At 35.1% G+C, this 23,629-nt stretch overlaps 2 long non-coding RNA genes across 2 annotated transcripts; both read right to left on the bottom strand.

Moving 5' to 3' along the window:
* Nucleotides 1–8,479: 8,479 nt before the first annotated feature.
* Nucleotides 8,480–9,675, bottom strand: LOC130662622 (uncharacterized). Its single transcript, XR_008989061.1, has 2 exons — nucleotides 9,534–9,675; nucleotides 8,480–8,979 (listed from the first exon to the last, which is right to left on the bottom strand). It is a non-coding gene; the product is annotated as an uncharacterized LOC130662622 (long non-coding RNA).
* A 2,480-nt stretch (nucleotides 9,676–12,155) lies between these two features.
* Nucleotides 12,156–22,103, bottom strand: LOC130662621 (uncharacterized). The gene is made up of 2 exons (XR_008989060.1): nucleotides 21,744–22,103; nucleotides 12,156–19,709 (listed from the first exon to the last, which is right to left on the bottom strand). It is a non-coding gene; the product is annotated as an uncharacterized LOC130662621 (long non-coding RNA).
* Between the last annotated feature and the right edge of the window lie 1,526 nt (nucleotides 22,104–23,629).

The raw sequence follows: 23,629 nt of genomic DNA on the forward strand, positions 1-23,629 counted from the left end.
TTACATGCTTTATGTATAAGAACATCAAAATTCTAACCAGGCTGGTCATTATTTTTATATCTCTGTTATTTAAACAATAGCCAATTGTGTTTAACCAAAAATTCCAGCCTTGTATTCTTATAAAGCATGTACTTAAAAAAAGCATGCAGGTGTACACTATTTTCACTTTTTTTGAAGTTGTTCTACACAACCGTTTTCCTCGTTTTGCTTTTTTAGCAACCCTTACACTCGTCCACACAACCATCGTCTCCCCTTTGTTTATTTTGGTGATAATGCATCACGCTTTTATAAAAATCAGTTTTTTTTTGCTGGTATTTCAGGTCAAAAAATTAGCCTATTGTTTAGAAAAAGAAATATAAATGAAAAACAATAGAGAAATAAAATGATGACCAGGCCCAGTTTGAGATTTGATATTCTTATAAATGAAGCGTGTGTACCGTGTTAACCATGACGTTTTTAAAATTGTTTCCTCAAAAAATTATTTTTTAAAAAATATCGCTGGTCGCCCCATTTAGCTGCTTTAAAATATGCGCAAACTTAGTGACTAACTCTAGATGTCTTAAGTTTTTATTGTGTCCACCACACCACTTCCCAAATGTCAATTAAACAACAGAATTGGGAGTGTCACTATTTGTTGGTTCTTTGAGGTGCAAATATGGCTACATAATTTTCAAATGGTCATATCATTCTAGGTGCCCCTGAGGCAGAAATTTATTATACATTCTATACTATTTTCTCTCTCTTTTTTTTACACATACTCCGGTTTACATAGGAGTTTGGTAAGTGTTCTAGTTGTAAGTTGGTGAGTTGGCGAGGCGTGAGGTGGGTAAGCTTGTGAAAAAAAAATTTCAAATGCCGACATCCGAAAAAATATGCATATATGCTCTCCACCGTAGAGTTTTAAATTCTAAGAAGTAATTATATCATCATCACTTATATTTTCAGACGTGATCAACGAAAGGTGTTCAGTAACAATTATGTCAAAGCGACAAGTTACAAAACCGGGAAGCTAGGAAGTTGCAAAGTTAGGGACTTACACATTTGTACGGTAAACCGAGTTACATGGCCGGCAGAAACTCGAGATCACTATTTTATCGTATCTGCTATTCGCGAATACTCGGGGGCCTGCGCACTGTACAAAAACCGCGTGGGATCAATAATTTACGAAATATTGTTATAGATAAAAAAACATTATTTCTTTTCTGTAATTATCACAATCAATACTGATATTTTATAGTGGCATATTGCCTCGTTTATATGCTCCAAACTGTCTACAAAAAGCTTCGATTTTAAATTTATCAAGAAAGACATATTTGTCTTAGACATCTACGTACTGATTCCAGCACTCTTTTGCTGTTTTTCTTATCACCTTTTTTTAGCCCTTTTTTTTTAAATAATTCGATTTATAAAAAAAGGTATATTTGTTAAGCAACTTTGACAGTCTGAAAAACCCAGTTTCTTTATACCACACTTTTCTGCGTTTTTATGGCATACAGACATTGATAAGTTTCTCCCGTGCGATCGTTCCGTTCCGATATACGAAGACAGTTCCCCATCATATTGCTACTTACCCGCCTGGCCCTTAATTTAATGCCAGGTATATTTTTTATCCTCGGTAGTTGGCTAGGCTTTTTGTCACCAAGTAAGTATTATGATGGTATCGTAATAAAACTTTTGTGTATGCGAGTACGTTCTTGCCAGGTATGCTTAGCACTCTTGAGTGAAATTCTAAGTCTACACGCACAAATCAATCATACGTATTTTCAAAACACTTTTCATAGTAGCTTCCATAGTTTTGATCGTTCGTTTTCTTTTTAATTCATATTTCGCAAAACTCTTTAACCGCTGGTAAGTTTAGGAGCTGTTTTCTTCTGTAACTAATGCATCTCATTTTTGACAGCAACCGTATGACCACTTTGTAACATTTAACAAGAGTTAAAATCTCAGGGTGTGGTCCTACCATCTTCTAATATGAGTTTAAATGTTAAACATTGCATATCATACACAACGGATTGGAAATCATTTAAATAAATTGTCTTAAAACCTTTGAAGTCCTAAATTTTTTTGGAAAACAGAAAAATTACGTCACTATAGTGTTAACATATTTATTTGTAACCTCTTCAGACTAATGAAAATGCAATAAAAGTATATATCGCAAAAAAGCTAACTAAAACTAAATCAATAAAATATGTCACGTGACCTGGAGGCCAATTCAGAGTTGCGGATATAGAAATGGTAAAAATCAAACTCTAATTTCAAATCAGTTTTCAATGACCAGGAAAAAACTTGGACTTGCTTTTGCATCCACAGGAAAGTACATTTTGTAAGCTTTTTAGAAAAGGTAAACATGACAACCTCTGTAAACTATCTCTGCACTGAAACAAGAAATAATCGATAAAGTTACTCTTGTTTTCAGTGTTGAGAGTGTGCCCATGTATCAAACGTGAAAGTTGTAAAGAAAGAAGGAAGATATGCCAACTATTTTAGTCATATGCGAACTCTGTCCGCAGATGGATATACATATGTATTTTAAACATGTCGTATTGATATACAGTGGAATCTCTCTATCTCGACTACTCTCTATCTCTAACTTCTCTCTATGTCGAACTAAAGTCTCGGTCCCTTTGTGGTCTGCCTAAGGTATTTTCCCTTCTTTATCTCGAACTTTCTCTATCTCGAACAAATGTTTTGGTCCCTTTGCGAATTCGAGATAGAGAAATTCCACTGTATATAGAATCAAAAGATCATTAGAAACGAAACGCGGATCCTTGTGGAAAGTGTAGTGAGAAATGACGCCGCTGTCCCAATGAAAAACAAATTTAATGATTGAAAAGCCATTCAAATGAAAAGCGAGCCCCTGCGAAAACGGTTAGAACTAACTAAATATTTATGAAAAAAAATCTGCTGGTCGAGTTTATTTACCGCGCGCTTTTTGTTGGTAAGTCGTCCACGTATTACTTCCTGAATATAAAGGAGATATAGTATTCAACATGTGTTAGACCTATGTACGTTCCCAAGGCTTGTGGAGATAATGATGTGCTATTCTCCATAAAGCTCAAGTGTAGTAGCCTGTAGTAGAGCGTAGTAGAATGTATTTCTCTGTAGTAAAGCGTATTTCTCTGTAGTAGAGTGTAGTAGCCTGTAGTAGCTTGTAGTAGAGTGTAGTAGCTTGTAGTAGAGTGTAGTAGAGCGTATTTCTCTGTAGTAGAGCGTATTTCTCTGTAGTAAAGCGAATTTCTCTGTAGTAGAGTGTAGTAGCGTGTAGTAGAGCGTAGTAGAGTGTAGTAGCGTGTAGTAGAGCGTAGTAGAATGTATTTCTCTGTAGTAAAGCGTATTTCTCTGTAGTAGAGTGTAGTAGCGTGTAGTAGAGCGTAGTAGCGTGTAGTAGCGTGTAGTAGAGCGTAGTAGAATGTATTTCTCTGTAGTAAAGCGTATTTCTCTGTAGTAGAGTGTAGTAGCGTGTAGTAGAGCGTAGTAGCGTGTAGTAGAGCGTAGTAGAATGTATTTCTCTGTAGTAAAGCGTATTTCTCTGTAGTAGAGTGTAGTAGCCTGTAGTAGCTTGTAGTAGAGTGTAGTAGCGTGTAGTAGAGCGTAGTAGAATGTTTTTCTCTGTAGTAAAGCGTATTTCTCTGTAGTAGAGTGTAGTAGCGTGTAGTAGAGCGTAGTAGCGTGTAGTAGAGCGTAGTAGAATGTATTTCTCTGTAGTAAAGCGTATTTCTCTGTAGTAGAGTGTAGTAGCCTGTAGTAGCCTGTAGTAGAGTGTAGTAGCGTGTAGTAGAGCGTAGTAGAATGTATTTCTCTGTAGTAAAGCGTATTTCTCTGTAGTAGAGTGTAGTAGCGTGTAGTAGAGCGTAGTAGCGTGTAGTAGAGCGTAGTAGAATGTATTTCTCTGTAGTAAAGCGTATTTCTCTGTAGTAGAGTGTAGTAGCCTGTAGTAGCTTGTAGTAGAGTGTAGTAGCGTGTAGTAGAGCGTAGTAGAATGTATTTCTCTGTAGTAAAGCGTATTTCTCTGTAGTAGAGTGTAGTAGCCTGTAGTAGCCTGTAGTAGAGTGTAGTAGCGTGTAGTAGAGCGTAGTAGAATGTATTTCTCTGTAGTAAAGCGTATTTCTCTGTAGTAGAGTGTAGTATCGTGTAGTAGAGCGTAGTAGCGTGTAGTAGAGCGTAGTAGAATGTATTTCTCTGTAGTAAAGCGTATTTCTCTGTAGTAGAGTGTAGTAGCCTGTAGTAGCTTGTAGTAGAGTGTAGTAGCGTGTAGTAGAGCGTAGTAGAATGTATTTCTCTGTAGTAAAGCGTATTTCTCTGTAGTAGAGTGTAGTAGCCTGTAGTAGCCTGTAGTAGAGTGTAGTAGCGTGTAGTAGAGCGTAGTAGAATGTATTTCTCTGTAGTAAAGCGTATTTCTCTGTAGTAGAGTGTAGTAGCGTGTAGTAGAGCGTAGTAGCGTGTAGTAGAGCGTAGTAAAATGTATTTCTCTGTAGTAAAGCGTATTTCTCTGTAGTAGAGTGTAGTAGCCTGTAGTAGCTTGTAGTAGAGTGTAGTAGCGTGTAGTAGAGCGTAGTAGAATGTATTTCTCTGTAGTAAAGCGTATTTCTCTGTAGTAGAGTGTAGTAGCGTGTAGTAGAGCGTAGTAGCGTGTAGTAGAGCGTAGTAGAATGTATTTCTCTGTAGTAAAGCGTATTTCTCTGTAGCAGAGTGTAGTAGCCTGTAGTAGAGTGTAGTAGCTTGTAGTAGAGTGTAGTAGAGCGTAATTCTCTGTAGTAGAATGTATTTCTCTGTGGTAAAGCGTATTTTTCTGTAGTAGAGTGTAGTAGCCTGTAGTAGAGCGTAGTAGCTTGTAGTAGAGTGTAGTAGGTTGTAGTAGAGTGTAGTAGCTTGTAGTAGAGTGTAGTAGCCTGTTAAGAAGCGCAGGGGTTTACAGCAGTTAAGCTGCATACAAATAGTTTCAAAAAATATTCTAACTTTTCAGTTAAATTGAACTGGGGAAAACGGCGTTCAAGTGACTACCATCGCCATGATGGTCTCGCACTATATACAAACGAAAAATTATCTGGACATCCTCCCACAAAAGATTCTTATCAGTACATCAATTGTAGTTGGTAGATAAACAAGCCATGATGGCCGATTCGCCAGTGGTCATCATAATATCAGAGACAAAGAAACAAATTTAGCAGACACGCCTAAATATTCATTTTCAATTTCACATCTTGTGTTTTACTGCGCTTACCCAACGAGACATGATCAGTTTGTTTGAGTCTAACAGAATACATCACAAGCAATGTATGTTCCAAATACCATTAGTAAAGGCGAGTGATCAGTATTACGTAAGAGATACGGTTGTTTCCGTAAATAAGACCCTTGATAAAAATTTAGAAAAAAGCTCCTGTTTTAGAAGCAATCCATACATCTCAGATTCAGTTGTTTCGGTGGATTGGGCCATTGTTAAGCATTCAGGAAAAAGCTCCTATTTCTAGAAGCAATCCATATATCACAGATGCGGTTATTTCGGTAAATTGAGCCATTGATAAACATTCAGGAAAAAGATCCTGTTTCTAGAAGCAATCCGTACATAATAGAATTACTTGTTTTGGTGAGCTAGGCCATTGATAAAAATTCAGGAAAATGGTCATGTTTCTAGAAGCAATCTATACATAACAGGTTCAGTTGTTTTGGTGAATTGGGCCTTTCATAACCTTTTAGATAATACTTTTTGACATTCAATTTTGGCCGGAATATAAAATTTCAGAACAAAAGTTACCGAATTTGGCGCTTGTCTATGATAATATCAGTTAAACGCTCCATGTTTCTCTTGTTTCGTTCAATTTAGACAATATAAAACTAAATTTTAGACCAAAAATCACCGAAGTCGGCACTTGTCTATGCCATTATCAATTAAGCGCTCCATGTTTCTCTCGTTTCGCTTAATTGAAAATGAAATGTGTCTAAGGTATTGTCACATATACGAACTCTACTTGTCTTGTTTCGATGAATTAAGACCTGAATACTTTTGTATATGCCGATTATCTCTTGGTTGAAAGAAACCTTTTTTTGTTTCACAACATTAAAACTTGTTAACGTATACCGGAACAAAGTTTTCGGCAAATATGTATCACGCCGTCTTTGCTAAGGATTAATCTGTATGCTTTCGAATATAGAAGAATCCGTTTTTTGTGAAACAATTGTTAATATATATTGAACGATTGTAGTTTATAGTTGTAGAGTCTTGATGAAATCTAGTGGTGTTTGTGTATTTCACAGACTAAAAGCTACTTTCTAAAAATATGCTCATGCACTACGAAAGTCAAAACAATTAGCATCCGTGGCATCACAGAATGTTTCACAAAAAGATTGCTACTTCTTTATGAATTGCTTTTTGTTAATATAGGAAGTTTTTTATATGATTACTTTAAAAATAATATGATCAAGCTTGTGGTCATCCTTTTTAATATATTACATAGGGAATGATATTGAGACATTCACTTTCCGTTTGATAGCCCATTGTGATTGATTTCAATTTATTTCCACAAATGAGTATGTATAATACAGTGTCACGTATGAGGTGTGCTAGTTTTACGTATATTATACGTCTTGTATTATTCTAAGAAGCAATTAACTACTTGTTAAAAAGGGAAAAATATATATTCTACAAATAGTTGAAATATAGTATAGAGCTATTAGTTTTTCTCTTCTTGATTAAAGTAGAATGAAAAGTCCTTGCAGGCTAAAAGATTTCGGAACAAATTCAATTTATTTCATTCCCTTTATAGTTCAGAAACATACTTTAATGACTTGACACAAGTTGATAATATAAATTGACTAGTCGTTGATTAGTCGCCCGTCCTTTATATTTACCTGTCGCAGCAAAGTGGATAAAAATATATCGCATTTGATATTCGTGTTTCCGCAACATCATTTTCTAACTCAGCGGAGGTCCGCGCAGAGACAGACAGACGACGGCTATTATTATAGAGACTAGCCGTTAACCCGTGGAAAATTCCACGGGGTCGCCCGTCCTTTATATATCGCATTTCGTGTTTCCGCCACGGGACTCGCCTATCGCAGACAGACAGACAAAATACGGCTATTATTAAAGAGACTAGTCGTTAGCCCGTGTAAAAATCCACGGGGTCGTCCGTCCTTCAAATTAACCCGTTGCAACAAAGTGGACAGAAATATATCGCATTTGGTATTGATGCGCATTTTAAAAATTCGTGTTTCCGTTACGGGACACGGCTTTCGCGGACACACAGACAGACAGACGACGGCTATTATTAAAGAGATTACAAACAATAGAACATACTGTGTGAAATGAGTGAGAAGGATAAGAAGGAAAACGAAGGAGGAAAAAGCCCGTTTAAACAAGATTTCGGATACGATACGAAATCTTAAAAAAATATGTAATCCCGGAAAAGAGCTATGGTAGTTCAAATAATAAATACAGACGATAACAGCTACATTATTCCGGGTCACTGTCTGAGCCGGACAGGGAAACATGCCTCTCTTCAGGATTAACCTTTTCGCCATTGGTAAGCACTGAAATATAAAAAAATGTCATAGAAAAGCATTTGAGAAACCATATCTAATCCTAAGTTTTAAAACTGCAAGAGCTGTTGTTAAGATATCCCAATCAGAAGCACACAATAAAGAAGAATCCTGAACATTTGACAAAACCAAAAAAAAAAAAATATAAATATAAACTAGCAGCACAATTAGGCAAAAGAAGCATTCAGCATACCTCATTCGCATATAAGTTGAAGCTATTGACATCTATCTCATTTTCCAATTATACTGTAAAAAAGCCAGTAGCTAGACATTTCTTTTTTGAGTATGCCGACTTCTTCTTCGCATCTTTTCAACAACTCATTTTCGTTGTTGCCACTATTTTTTAAACCCTACAGTACCTCAACCCGAATGTTTTCACAATGAGTGTAAAATCATGATATATGAAGTGTCAAGAAATGTAACAACAATTCTACTTACCATCAATCTCTGTATTTTCCATCCATGGGAAATCAAAATCACTGTCTTCGCCAGACTTCTCCTCAACACGAGGTACACCAATGTCCCCGCAATGGTGTTATAACATTTCATGAAGTCTTTATCAACGTCTCCACAGATTTACATACTATGTAATTCAATCCTCCTTTTATTATCTGCCTTCTTTGTTTCTTGTTTGTCCTTATATGCATTGCTTCTGCCCATGAAATAAGGTGTCGTTGTCCTTTTCGCTTGCTGTTGTTATTTTCAAGTTTTTCACGGAGCAACTTTTCCATTTTGCTAGCAGGATAATTCTTTGTTGAGATCCACTCTAGATCTTTTGCATGAAACAAGAAGATATATTCAGATGATAGAATATATCTTACCTACTTTAATCATACAAATTTAGCAAGATTGAATTGAATTGAAGAACACTTTCGAAAAGTGAATTTAAATTTCATGAAATAGATTTTCGCCATGGAACCATTGTGTGATTGTTTTTTGAAGAGTACATACACATTTTCAATGTGTTTATTGAAATTTCAATACGTTCTTGTTTCAATTATTCCTTTTGAAATTTACTATATTGATCAGGAAGGAACCATTTTTAGCTCGAAATATACTTGCTCTGCACTTCACTCACAAGTTACCTAGTGTACCTAGTGTAGATAAACAACCACCTCCAATTTACATTCGCTCAGCGGTCATTTTTTTAAATAATGGAACAATATTCAGCAACCTTTCCCAACAAACTATCTCATGCTGATTACGTAAGTCTCAAATGATTTTCCATTATAGAATACTTCATAGAATGTTATTAAACAATTGATATTTTATACTCTTAGCCTTTTACTTTGTGCAAATTTAGTACTATACTGTGAGTTCTTGTGTTATGGTAGTTATCCTTTTTAAACAATTTAGTTTTTTGCGGTTGTCTATACCATGGCAAACAACTCTGTTTGTGAGTGACCACGGTAAAATACACAGTATGGATTGGTGGCCCCCTAACTCACCGCTGGAGGCAAGAAAGAAGGTAAGATAACTCTTGTACGCGCCTAACTGACTGGCCATCTCCAAAAGCCACCCCCACCTCTCCCCCTCCTAGCTAATGACGGCAGTTTATTGTTTTCCACTTTCATATTAGAATCTTGATTACCTGTAAATAAACATTACCTACGTCCCCTAAACGACTATCGTGCAGAGAAACGCACAGTTCTGTGAAAAAACGAGTCTGTCTAGCCACAAATTTAGCCAGGAGACCCAGCGTTTTCCCTTCAAACCGCCTTTACGATCAATTTTTTCTTTCTCTATCAAAGAAAGCTTAAATAACTAGGCTAGTCATAAAGTATGATATGAAATGTTATGGAAGGTTGAGCTGGGTATCCTGGCTACAGACTCAGCCTAGTGTAAGTGGCGGCTTCTCAAGTTTGTAGATACCTGATGATGACGTTAATAAATAAATCTTAGTGTTATATTTCCTTGTTTGAAACAGGGAAGAGGATGGGGAACAAGGATGCAGTAGTCCGTAAACCGCGAAGCGCCCTGCAGTGCAGCGGATAGACGCAGCAGCGATGCGCTCCGTCCTGACATAGTCACCAGGTCTCTATATTATATGGATTCTCGGATTTCCTGAAAAAATCATCAATATATCCATTTTTCATACATATGGTCAATATGTCAATATTTAGAAGCCCGTTCATTGCAGTGCATATGGACATAATATCAATTCTACATTATCGATATATTGTCCGTTTTTTATAGTGAGTATGTTGTAAAAACAAAGCCCTTAGAAGTCAAAAATGTCATAAGGAGAACATTTTAAACCTTGTCAAAACCCAACAACTTTACTATTCAAATCTGGCTGTTCAAATCTTCGTTGTCGAACCATTAAAAAGCAATGTAAAGAGCCTTAACTTTTGATTAATCACGGTAGAAAAATTCGAAGAGCTTAAATTTCTGATTTGTTTCCATTTTAAAAAAGCAGCAAAAGATAAATAAGAATCTCCTCCATATCGTTACTTACCGGTACTGGCTTGGATAGAACTTGATGATGTGGTTACAAAAGACTGGGTAACAAAGCGTACGGCGGTTCTTATGATCAATGGCAATTAAAAATAATTAAAATACCGGAGATTAATGTAGTTTATTCTATTACACCGCAATTTTGCACACAAAAAGATAGAATAAGTGTATTACTGAATGAATTACAAATTTTGAATTGATTTGGATTATTGTTTGTTGCAGTATGAAACTAATTACTGCACACCTTGTTGTTCTTTAATTTGAACTACCACCTTTTAAAGATGGATTGGATTCGAACCAATAACTTTCATAGTCTTGCAACAATAGACTTAATTTACTTGGAATTCACGAAATTCAATGTCACTTCAAATAAAAACACATCATAAAGCTTGTTGTTACAAAATTAATTGTGAGTTAAAAACCGTAGCTAAGTATTACAGGTTTGTTGAAACTGTTGTCTCCTTGAATTAACAAACTTTAGACTTTCGCCAAAATTTTTTTTAAAGTAAAGGGTGTAGCCACCTATCTGAAAACATTGTTGCAGCCAACTGGTTTTCGGCTATTTTCGCTTTTTAGCCAGATTTTTTTAAAAATTCACGTTAATTTAATGTCCCTTATTAAAGTGTAACGTAAATATCCAGGACGTTTAAAAAGCTACTAGTTGTATTTTTCTGACATCGCAACAGCGATTATAGCCAGGGACGAGGTTGTATTATTATAACCTCGCTACGGACGACGTTGTACTTTTATAACATAACACAAGTTCAGCTGGGAAGAGGCCAGGGAAGGGCTGCAGAAAGTTAGTATGTATCACCATGCTCGGCAGCATGGCTGCATGTATTAATGTAACTGTGTCTCTTTTATTACTTGCAGAGTAATTAATTACCCAATGGGTTATGGCATATGCTCGTCATTCATAAAACAACGCATCCATCCATACCGTACCGTACGCATTTAATTTTTGCAACGTGAAATTCATCGTTAAACAAATTTTAAAATTCTGGTTAAATACTAAGAATTAAAACGCAAAGGCCTACTAAATATCTCGATTAACATTTAAGGTCTTTTTTTATCACATGAAATGTGTACAACTGTTCTAAATTTTAACGAGTTTGTTCGGAAACAAAAAAGCAAGGGGAACTTTATTCTAGTCAGTACACAAGCAAGCGAATTGAATTAAGTAATTGGGAAAGATGTCCTATTAGGGTAAATATTTAGGCAATTAGCCTGGCACATCCACACCTACACATACAATACTGAAAACAAAATTTAGGAAACCATTCCCGCAATATATACGATATTGAATGTTTTGTGAAGCTAAACAAGGCAAATCTTATTCTGATTAAAAAACAATTAGACAAGTAGCGAAACCTATCAATTCATCATTAAAAAAGTATTTTAGGGAATAATCTTACGCAATATAAAAAAAAGAACAGAATAAAAAACGGTCCAACGATCACTTTTTTCTACTCAAAAATCGAAAGGGCGAGTAGCACGCGCGTGCGTATATCATTGCATGTGCATACATCAAAGATTTTGTTAAAGCTCTCTCGCACCTTGTAGGAAGAAGCTCGCACCAAATGAAATGTTCAATGTTCTAGCAAGCGAATAAAAAAGCCTTTCTTCTACTTTGTAAACAGGCAAGGGAGCAAAAGATCCTGACATACAACCTAAAAGATATCTGATAAAAACGCTATCGCGAAAGGTGAAGTATTAAATCTCTTGGTCGGCCAATTCGAGAAAAGACTTTATTCCACTCAGAAAACAGGCACAAGAGTGTTAGACCTATCCATACATCATTTGAAATGAGAATTTTGGAAGTTGCCTTTCACGCTGAATATAATGTTAGATATCCATCCATACACTACTAAAAAGGAGATTTAGCTAGTAAGCGAATCAAAAGCGAAACTTTATTCTACACCACAAAGAAGCAATCAAGAAGAAGACCCTACCAGATATGTCTAAAAACACTTCATTCCACTCCGATAACAATCACGCGCGATAATATCAGATGTCCTAGCATGTAAATTCACGGGAAGACTTTATTGCACTCAGTAAGAAGCAGGAACAAGGGAGACCGATCCATACCACCATACAATATTAAAAGGATATTTTGCAAAATACCTTCAGGCGGAAAAACATACAGCATGTCCTAGCAGACCTGTGTATACAAAATTAGTTCTACTCAGTAAACAACCAATCAAATGAGAGATCCATCCATACCTTATAAAAATAGAGATTTTATCAATATACATGCATCATTTGAAAAACGCATTTTTTGATCTTACCCTTCGCGCGAATTAAAATATTTAGCACGCCAACCTTAGATGTTCTAACAGCTCAATTCACGGAATACTTTATTCGACGCAGCAAAAATGAAGGAATGTGGGACACCTATCCATACATCTATCAAAAGAGAGATATTGAAACAAGCAGTAGAGTTGAATAACTATCCATACACAAATAAAAACGATATTTCAGAAAAATACTTGTGTGTATCATATGTTTTTTTTGCTGTTCATAGGAAGCAGTTTAATGTGATTTTGAACTTTCAATATTTTTAAAACTAAAACCTTATGACAAAAATGATAAAAATGTATATGGACTTTTTTTGTTCGTAGCTGTTAGAAAAACTATTGGAGGGACATAGTTATTAATATAGTCTAACTAGCTAAATAAAATTGAGTTATGACTGTTATGGTTGCTACGAAGTTAAGTTATATTGTGCTGTCCTAGGCCCGTTCTTAAGGCTCTCTAGCCATTGAACGCTACGACTTTCTCATAATAACCGGTTGAAAATAGCTATTAGGTAATAATAGTATGAATAGAATTTGATTTAGCTAATATTGGGTATATTTTGACTCCTAAAAAGAAATAGTACTCTAGCATTTTTTTTTTTGCAAAACAGTAAAATTTGTTGAGTTATTTCTAAAAGGTTTTAGTAATTCTAATAGACTAAGGCAGTTCACAAGATAGTTAGCGTATTGCTCTGAATAGACCCGTCATCATGCTCCATCCATACTACACGAAGGTAGCATAGAAGCACACAGTATGTTACAAAAAAATTATGGTCCTTTTTTGAACATTATATTTAATTAAAACGTATATACAGTTGACTCTCTCCGATCCGAATCTCTATTATCCGAATTTTTAACTATAATCCGAACAAATTAAAAATCAGCGTCAATTTTCCTTAAGAAACTCTCATAATCTACTTTCTACTATCCGACTCTCTGTAATCTGAAAGAGAATTATCCCCCTTGAGATTCGGATTAGAGAGAGTCAACTGTACATACATTTCAATAAAATAATTTGTTATAATTTTTCTATACCGAAATATCGCCGCTTTATTAAAAGAAAAATGCTATTCAGTTGATGTCGACATAAGTATGATATATAAAGGTAGCAGAACTACTTTAGGATCCACTGACAGAGATGTGACAAGGTTAGATGAAAAGACTGATCGACTTCATCGAACACATATGCATATAGACTTGATAAGCGCAAAACAAATGTTACGTCATATCCATGCTGAAAGTTTTAAAAAATGTTGTTTACGCTTTTCAGAAATCATTTCAGAAAGCCGAGTATAGAACTTTCGACACACGCGACCCATTCCGCCACACACGGATATCGCTAGTGGCGGTAAAGTTTCATGCTCTACTTGCAAAATAAGTTTATTGTAATTTTTCTTTTTTTCCATTTTATTTACATCATATGCTTTTGGTAGCACACCTTCGCATCTAAAAATGCCATTTGACCAGTGTTCCAAAAGCCTCTTGTGCATACATAACTCTCGATTCCTGAGAAACATTCGCTGTCCACTGGCTCAATGGCTCACCAGGTAACTGTTGTAGACACGGTTCAATGTAACATCATGACAAACCTCTTTTAGTTACATCCCCGTGACATTACGGATTTCATTGTCTAAGCGAAAGGAAGCCACATTATTTGCATGACAAAGCATGATCAATTGTGAACTTGAAATTCGAATCTGAGCCCAGAAGCATAGCTTGTTAATTGTGTATCTCTCGTTCCTTGAAGGTAGTCAGTCAACTAGATACACTGCTTCCTGGTTGATATCGTTCAGTCTGATTTCCTGCTTACACATTTCACTTCTGACATGATCAAGAATGACACTAATCTTAGCAATTTTTATTTTGTTTGATTGTTTTTTCTGTTGTTTCAGTTCTGGATCTTCTTCATATTGTCGAGTCTGTTTTTTTATTTGTTTACCAAGATATTCAGTTATTTGTGATAAGTTTTAGAATATTCGTAAGACGACCAAGTTTAACCGGGAGTGACAGCAGTTGTCTCTCGTTATTGTTTACTTTAATACCTCCCGTCAGTGCTGGTATTAATTCGAATTAATAACTACGAGTACTTCTTCCAATAATTATATTATGTGTGGTATGTTTGCATACAGTATGTTAATTTATGCTTGTAGCCAGCCACTGATAAAACAACTTTATGTCCCTTGCGACTCTGTTTTAGCAATTTTACTCAGCATCTTTAATTCATTAATCCAATCTTCTACCTTATCCAAAATATATCCACCTTTCAAGCTTCTTGAACCAATTACATTATTACATTATTACCAATTACATGTTACAAACTGCGGTGTGATAAATTAGTTTCCTCAAAAAATTATTTTTTTAACTAAATTTTACTTATTGGATTTGATTTTCACATGGCAACTACAATCATGTTCATAATAGTTTTGGAAAAACCACTTTCCCCCTCCCCCCACTCTTCAGTGTTGGTTGGAGGTCTTTTCCAGAGTCGCCGGCAGTATTTTGGGGCACAAATCAACACAAAATCAACACTGACTGTTGGGGGAGGGGGGAAACTCTGAAAAAAGCCTCAAAAGCCGTTTTTCCAATAATTTATGAACATGATTGTCTGTAAATGACATAAAAAAATTGAAAACGGGTTGCCCTTGTTTAGAGCCAAAATTTTGCTTTGATGACACGTTTCACACGTTCCGTACACGTTCCACACCCGTTCCAAGGTGCTCCACCATCGGTTGCACCTAAATTGAACACGTTCCACACGTACCGTCAAATTCAATGAAATTGAAGTAAATTTTAATTTTTATAAAAAATTGACGGAACGTGTGGAACGTGTGCTACTGCAGTCTCCTCTTGTACACTTGGCTATGGAACTTGAGTGGAACGTGTGCGGAACGTGTGTGGAACGTGTGTGTTTTCCATTTCTTTTATACTACAAAGTGTCTATGTTATACAAAGAACAATTTTAGTCATGTATATACAATATATAAGCATATAAAAGCTCTTGCCACATACGACAAACAATAAGAAACAAACAGACATTAGGAGGCCTGGAACCTAGTTTATGAAACAAGAAAACCAACCAGCTCTGCATGCACGGTATATGGAATGACAAAGTAGTACTTGTCCTTAATTCAGCCAACACAAACGCACACAAAAGCTTTTGTAAAAAAAAAAGCCACTTAAAAAAACTAAGTCTCACATTATAGAGACAATCATGTTCATAATAGTTTTGGAAAAACCACTTTCCCCCTCCCCCCACTCTTCAGTGTTGGTTGGAGGTCTTTTCCAGAGTCGCCGGCAGTATTTTGGGGCACAAATCAACACAAAATCAACACTGACTGTAGGGGGAGAGGGGGGAAACTCTGAAAAAAGCCTCAAAAGCCGTTTTTTCAATAATTTATGAACATGATTGTAGTTATAGCTCAGCAAAACCTGAATAACTGCACGTATATCCCGAGTAAATTAAAAAATTTCCTTCTTTCATTTCTTTTCTTATAGTTACCTCTTTTTTTGAAACATTTGTTTGTAAAATTTTTTGAATTGATTTGCATTATTGTTTGTTGCAGTAGGAAACTAATTACACACCATGTTGTTCTTCCATTTGAACTACCACCTTTTAAAGATGGATTGGATTCGAACCAATAACTTTCATGGTTTTACAACAATGGAAATATTTTTTAAATAACATAACACAGAAATACAAAAGGTCACACATAGTATCAGTATTTACACAAAACTAATTTTGTTACCAGAAAACTTCCTTATCCCACTCTTCCAAGAATCATTTTCATCAAAGTTTTTTTTGGTTTTACCTGCATTAGAAATACAAAAAAAAAACAAAAAAAACAGTAAAGAAGCAAAAATTACCACCAAATTGATTAACATAAAAAGCAAAGTATAAATTAGAACAGAAAAATCCCGAGAAGAGTTGTGAACAAAAAACATCGCGCATCATCATTAAATTAAAACAACAAAAATTTATCTAGTTTTTAAAATCATTACACTGTAAAACTAACTCCACCACTCCACGATTGTTATAAATTAAAACAGGGTGTAAAAGTTTCAGAAATTGCTTATTCAATTTTTCAGCATAAGTCGCAATAAAGCCTTGAGGTAGGAAATTAGCTGACTGAAGAGAGGGATATAATTCAACTTAGGGGTATTTCAACTGGCCATATTACCTGTACATATAACATGTCCCTCCTGAAAGTCAATATACTGAATAAAAATTTGACTACTTATTTGAATAATTATGGTACCAAGTTAGCAGTATCTCTACACTGTCTCAGTTTAACAAGGATTGTACAGATTTCAGACATGTCTAGCCTAGTTAAAGGGGAACTCCAGTAAAAATCACTTTTCTTTTTTTTGTTTGTTTTATACGTACTCAGAAAAGCATAAGAAATCAAAAAAAACTTACTTTACTTGTTTTTCTTATTTAAAATTGTTGTACAAGCCTTCGCATATTCAATTTTTTTCTCATAAAAAACAGACAGGCGCGATTTCATTTCGGACTGGACCCGATTATAAATAATGACATCACATCGTGCAGAAAGTTTAAGCAAGCGCATGTTAAGACCTATAAATACAGCTTACATTAAATCGCTTTTTGTATGTAATTTACGTTTAAATCTTTAAAAAATGGTTAGTTGCTCTGTGTTTCTATGTACCGATCGATCAGAGAAGTGTAAAGAAGTAAGTTTTCACAGAATCCCGTCTGTGAAAAAGAAAGAACTCAAAAACGGCTAAACAAAATACGTCGTGCAGGTGATCTACCAAGCTATCAAAGTTTTTATATTTGGTTGGTGCACTTCACAGATAGTTCTTTTAAAAGATATCTGCAGGAAATAAACTTCCATATTAAGATACTCTGCCACTTTGTAAAAATGCCATTTTAGCTAGTGAACGCGATTAAAGTTTCTCATTTCTTCTCATCTCAATATTTGTACTTATATCCACAGAACTCAACCAAATAGCGTTTTGTACATTTTTATATTAAATAAGAGAACATTATACGAATTTCCAATACAAACACTGACAAAAAGCTTTCTAGTTACACATGTATCTTTTGTAGCACTCAAGTTTCTATTCTTTGTTTTTCAAAAAAGAAGCTTTTTTGATGGAAGGACATGCCAAGTATTTTCAGGGGGTAAATGTACCCATTTTCTTCAATCTTTGTAACTTTATAACGGCTGCATGTAATGCTGATAATGCAGTTTCTAAAACAGCTTTGTCAAAACAACCACTTGTAAGTCAGTAGCTTCTGCAACACATTTATGACCTACCATAATCATAAGATTGATTTTTTTTTATACAATAATAATACCCCGTTTTACCAACTTATCTAGACCTGAACATTATTTGATTTTATATCACGCATTTCAATGGTCCTCCATCACGGAGAAAATTTCAACGTTACATAAAATTTGTTTACATTTGTGCGCAAAAAAAGCGCGTGCAGAGGAAAAATATTGCTGAACTGTAAAAAAAATAAATTGGCTTGTAAAGTATGAAAGATTTTTTAATGAAGCAAATGATAAAGTTTTTTGACGAAAAGAATGTTAAAAAAAGCGATTAAGTATATTTATTTCTTAAAAAAAAAAAATATTTTGCTAAGAACGTTGCTTGAGCCAGTAAAAGACACCTCATCACTTTGCATCATTATTAATTTCTCCCTTGTGAGACAGAAGAGGTTCGAAGTCGTGTGGCTGTAGCTTTGTAAAGTCTTTTTCATGAAGAGAATTATCCGATTCTATTTTTTAAATATTTTTTTTTCACTGGAGTGCTCCTTTAACTAAGTTTTCTTTGAGGTATTAAAATTGAGTTTTTTATATAATAATTTTTCAGTGCAACCCGAATTAAAATCAAACAATATGCATAAAGCCAGCATGGCCACATCTAACATTAAAGAAGAAAAGATTTCCCAATAATGATCACGTGAGCAAAGAACAATAGAAGTTCTTGCCTTAAAGTATTGTCCAAATTTCTTTCATACAAGACAAAAAATATCTTCGGATCAATTGTATTTCAAGTGGCAAAAAGTATTCCTACTACTAAAGTGAACACACAGCACTATTTGTCTTTCTTTAAAAAATAAGCTTACTCAAAATAATTAACAAAATTAGTTCAGGCTACAGAAATATAATTATATGCTTAACTCAGATATCTTTGAATAGATGACGTACACTGTCTCTTTTTTTCAAAAATAAATATAAATGTGCCAGCTCTTTCAGAACATGTATTCAGTATGGAATTAGCTGCATTTCATGTTATATTTAAAAAAATATTCTCTTTATATAAAAAATCAACCCTGGCCTACTTTTCCACCACATCAGATTTTAAAAACTAACGTTTTCCTCAAAAAATTATTTTTTAATCTTTTTATAAAATTATTATTCAGCAGATAATTGAAAAAAACAACAACACCAATTTAAACTTTTTAATAGGAAATTTCCACAGTTAATGTGTACCATTAATAGCATGGCTTTCCAATGAATGGCTGTAATAAGTATTATGACAATCAACAGCGTAAGTTATTGTTGCCAGAAATTGTATACTGGAAAGAATCAATTTTTATATGTAAATTATACCTATTATCATCATTTTCCTCAAAAAGTTATTTTTTGGTCTTTAACAGCAGATCACTGAGAATTTACGGAACTAAAAATCTTGTGGTAACATTTTTAAAATTAAAAATCTTGATTTTGTAAACATTAAATGCACAAATCCTAACAAATTATAAATTTTTTTAAAATAAATTGGAATGATCATCTGTTTTAAAACATCAATGCACATGCATCTTGCCCACGAAAAAAAGAATTGTATGGAGCAAAAGATTGAAATGGAATTAGAGTTTAAAAAAGAATGTCTTTTAGTAAGGAACACAATCGTTACGAGAAAATATAACCTGCTGTGAAAAGATAATCTGCGGCCATGTTGAGGGGCGGATTGACACGGCAAACGAAATAGTAGATGATTGCAGTGAATACAACATCGTACGACATAGCCCTCCCTTTGTCATGTATTCCTGCAGTATATATTTGCTATAGGTTACTTCTACCGACAAAACAATGTGTTAATATATTTAACACTTTTAAACCATTCAATAAGTGAATACTAAAAATTAAAAAATTGGATGCGCAAATTCTCCAATATAGATTCATGTGTGTTGTTTTTTTCATGGAATTCCTGGTAAAATGTGCATATGTTATACAGTGATAGTCTTGATCTCTAGTTCTGATTCACTGGTGGGACTGTCAAGATTGAGGCCCTGGACGCCTCTTCAATTTTAATCTTTAATAGATCCCAGTATTGTCATACCATCAGTGAGTCAAACCTTTTGAGCCATCAAATTATTTTTATAGATATTTTCTGATACCTCAATATTTCAGCTTTCCTTTCAGGCTGCATCCTTTTCCATTTCTGAAAAGACAACCGATAGCCAATGATATATTGTAGTAATGTTGTGTATCGTAATAATTGAGATTTACTTTTAAAATTTCAGAATATAGGTCTATACTTCAAGTTTAAGTATTTTCCAGGTTATTTGAAACCCTGGTTTGTGTAAAGGAGGAAATCTCGAGGTTACTTGTGGGGCCATAGATTAGTGGTTATAGCTCTTGTACTCTGACCGGGGCTCGATTCCTCTTGACGGAGATTAAACATGGGTGAGTGAATCTGAATGTTACCATAGCCCCGGTTTAATTGGTTACCAGAAGTTCAGAATAAAAGAAGTGAAGTTTATTCAAAAGAAATACCACAGCCCATTTATCTTTTATCATTCAGCACAGTGGGTGTTCTTTTTAACTTACTAATTACAGGCTTTTTATTAGTAGCTAGCTAAACATTGGCTTTATAGTAAAAATAAATATACAGCTACTTTACCACCGAAAGCCTTAATACAAGCTGGAATTCAGAATTGACAGTTCTTTATGCATTTCAAGCCTTCAAAGAGTGGAAACACTTTGAACGATAGCTGGCATCCAAATTACATAAGGCGGACGTCACAAATATCTGGTGTTAGAGTCATTTGAGCACCAAAAATAAAGTCGGTTGGTAGATCGGCGAATGATAACTCAAAATTTCGAAAAATTTTATCCAACCATCCAGCCATTAACGCGCGCCATTAAATCACCGATGTTTAATGATAACTTTGGCACCTCCGGCAGTTTCCGCGTGAACACTTTTCACATTTTAAAGCGAAGCACAACAATCGCTGCAATTGCTGTGGAGAGACAACAAGCGTATAATATTTTTTGTCATTTTAGTTTTTCCGACTCAGTATATCAAAAATTTCGATCAAAAAATTAGGGTCAGTCGGGTGACTCTAACCAAATATTTGTGACGTCCGCCTAATCATTAATAAATAAATACTGACCGGTTTTGATAACGTACTGTGAAATACAAAGCCTGGCTCAAAAGTACAGACCGAGCTTGTGAGGTCTGTGCCCCTGACAAATGGCTTTGTATTTTACAGGGCAGAATCAAAACCGGTCAGTAGCCATTTTATAGCTGAAATCTATTCTCATCTTTAAAACAACAATCAAATTTTGCACATGATTAGATGGAATACCAATACATGGAATCACAGTCCTGATATTTACTTGCGCACGCATCTAAGTGATTATGTAATACCCGATGCGCACGCAGAAATGGAGGTAAAAATGTAAACAAACTAATCAGAAACAGTCAGGGATAACCGCAAATTAGGCTATCACGCCAAATTAGGCTAGTAGCTTAGTTAGGAGATTTTTCATAGACTATTTAGGCGAGTATCTCTTATTTAGGCGATTTGCTATCTTCTTTGTTAAATATAACGGAAACGACGTATAGTTGCGCCATGTTTTTTTGGCTATCCAGTGGCCTGTCAAGTCGTCTTTGGTCAAGTAAAATTTCATGTAATTTGCTTCGCGGAACTAAAAATTATACGTCAAAAGTCTTTGAATCGGCTAATTAGACGAGAAATAGTCTATTTAGGCTATGCGCCACCATGTTGAAAATATGCTCGCGGGAAATTTAGCCTTTGTTCAGAAGCAACCGTAGCCGTAAAACAAAGAAGCCGTATCACAGCGCATACGTTCTAAATCAAAACAAACTAAACGCTAATAATAAAGAAAAATATATTTGGACCATCAAAAAGGGGTTCTATAGAATATTTTTAGCTAATAAAATCATTGCGACTATGTAACAGAACAGCGATAGGCAGCAAAAACCATGTTGATAGCCTAATTAGGAGAGATAAATCGCCTAAATAGGCTATCGTAGACTAATTAGACTATCATGCGCGCGCAGGAAAAATACGGCACTATAATTGAGTGTATGGCAAATTTTAATCCACAACTACTTAAATTAGAATGTACAGTTCAAATTTTAAAGGGAGAAGAAAACGTTCGAAATTACGTTAAAAACGAACCAACCAAAAAGGGTAATTGTTTCAGTTATTTTAAACCGACTTACCCTTCCAAACACTCCAAGTCAGCTCTTCGTCTGAATCAAATGTCTTTTCGCATGTTACGCAGAAGCAAATTGTATGTTCAGCAGTGGCTTTTACTTCTACTTTTTGCTCATGAGCAATCAGAGCTCTTACAGCCAACGTTCCATGTGATCCAGATGTTGGAAGCCCACGCCGGGAAAGGAAAAATTGAAGTTCAGCCATAGAAAGTTCTAAAAAATTCTGCAAACATTTAATATCTTTAACCGAAGCCATCAAGCTCACTTGATTTAACTTTTTAGCTTTTTTAATTAATTTTTTTGTGTAAAATATACAAGAATTGATTAAAAATTAACTTGTATAAACAGAAAAACCACGCCACCGCACCCTGCTAGCAGCGGTGTTGTATTTTGTCATAGTGATTACCTAGAATGCTTTGCGCAACCGTAAAAGATCTATTACGTCTACCCGTTAGTGATCGATTAGGCCCCTGGGGGCTTATTTGTCAAAATGGGTTTTGGGGGACGGGGCTTAATTGGGAGGGGCGTGGCGGGGGGTTAAATGGGAGGGGACTTATAAAATTATGCAAAAGTCTTAGTGTGCTAAAAAATAAAAACAACAATTTTAATAAACACAACATATATTTCTAAAAGTATAATAAAAACAAACACTAATCGATCTCAATATCACTATTGCCTTCTTCGTCCTCGTCTACGATCGTCTCTAAAGGAGTCGCATCAATCATTTTCTCCGGCATCTGGGATAAATGGGTTGTCTTCCGTCTCGTTTACCAGTTGTATTTGTTCATTGAGCATTGAGGGTATTTCGAACTCGTTGGGTGAGCGCAGAAGAACACAAGATGTGAAATTGAAAAGGAATATTTAGACGGGTCTCCTAAATTTGCTTCTTTGTATGTGATATTATGATGAACACTGGCAAATCAACGTTTATGCCTTGTTTATCTGCCAACTACACTTGATTTACTGAGAAAAAGCTCTTTGTAGGATGTAAACATATCCAAATTTAGTTTTGCTTCACCCAGTGAACGGCTATCATGAATTGCGTTTGAACATATAAACTACATTGAAAAGGCTTCATTTATTTTTTCCATGAAGACTTTTGTAGTGTTTTCGCAAATACTAAACACGGTAGAGCAATTTTAAAGTAACAATTTCTGTACTTGAAAATTATGAAGTATGGATGACATTACACACTGGTTGTTCACGTTCCAGCTCAAAGATAGAAATTTCGACTATTCTTTCATAAAACCGCAACTAGACATTCAACAATCAAGAGCAAAATTAATATCCCCAAAGTAACTTGTGAGGAATTGACGATTGATGTATGAATACAAAGCATAATAGTGAACACTCATGGTATTTAGGACATACATTGCTTGTAATGTATTCTCTAAGGCTCAAACAAACGGATCATGTCTCGTTGGGTAAGCGCGGTAAAACACAGGATGTGAAATTGAAAATGAATATTTAGGCGTGTCTGCTAAATTTGTTTCTTTGTCTCTGATATTATGATGACCACTGGCGAATCGGCCATCATCCCTTGCTTATCTACCAACTACAAGTGATGTACTGATAAGAATCTCTTTGTGCGAAGATGTCACGATAATTTTTCGTTTGTATATAGTGCGAGACCATTATGAACGCCTCTTTACTACAGAGAAATACACTCTACTACAGGCTACTACACTCTACTACAGAAAAATACGCTTTACTACAGAGAAATACATTCTACTACGCCCTACTACACGCTACTACACTCTACTACAGGCTACTACACTCTACTACAAAGAAATACGCTTTACTACAGAGAAATACATTCTACTACGTTCTACTACAGGCTACTACATTCTACTACAAGCTACTACACTCTACTACAAGCTACTACGCTCTAC

Source organism: Hydractinia symbiolongicarpus, chromosome 10 (assembly GCF_029227915.1).
Source record: "Hydractinia symbiolongicarpus strain clone_291-10 chromosome 10, HSymV2.1, whole genome shotgun sequence".
Lineage (NCBI taxonomy): Eukaryota > Metazoa > Cnidaria > Hydrozoa > Anthoathecata > Hydractiniidae > Hydractinia > Hydractinia symbiolongicarpus.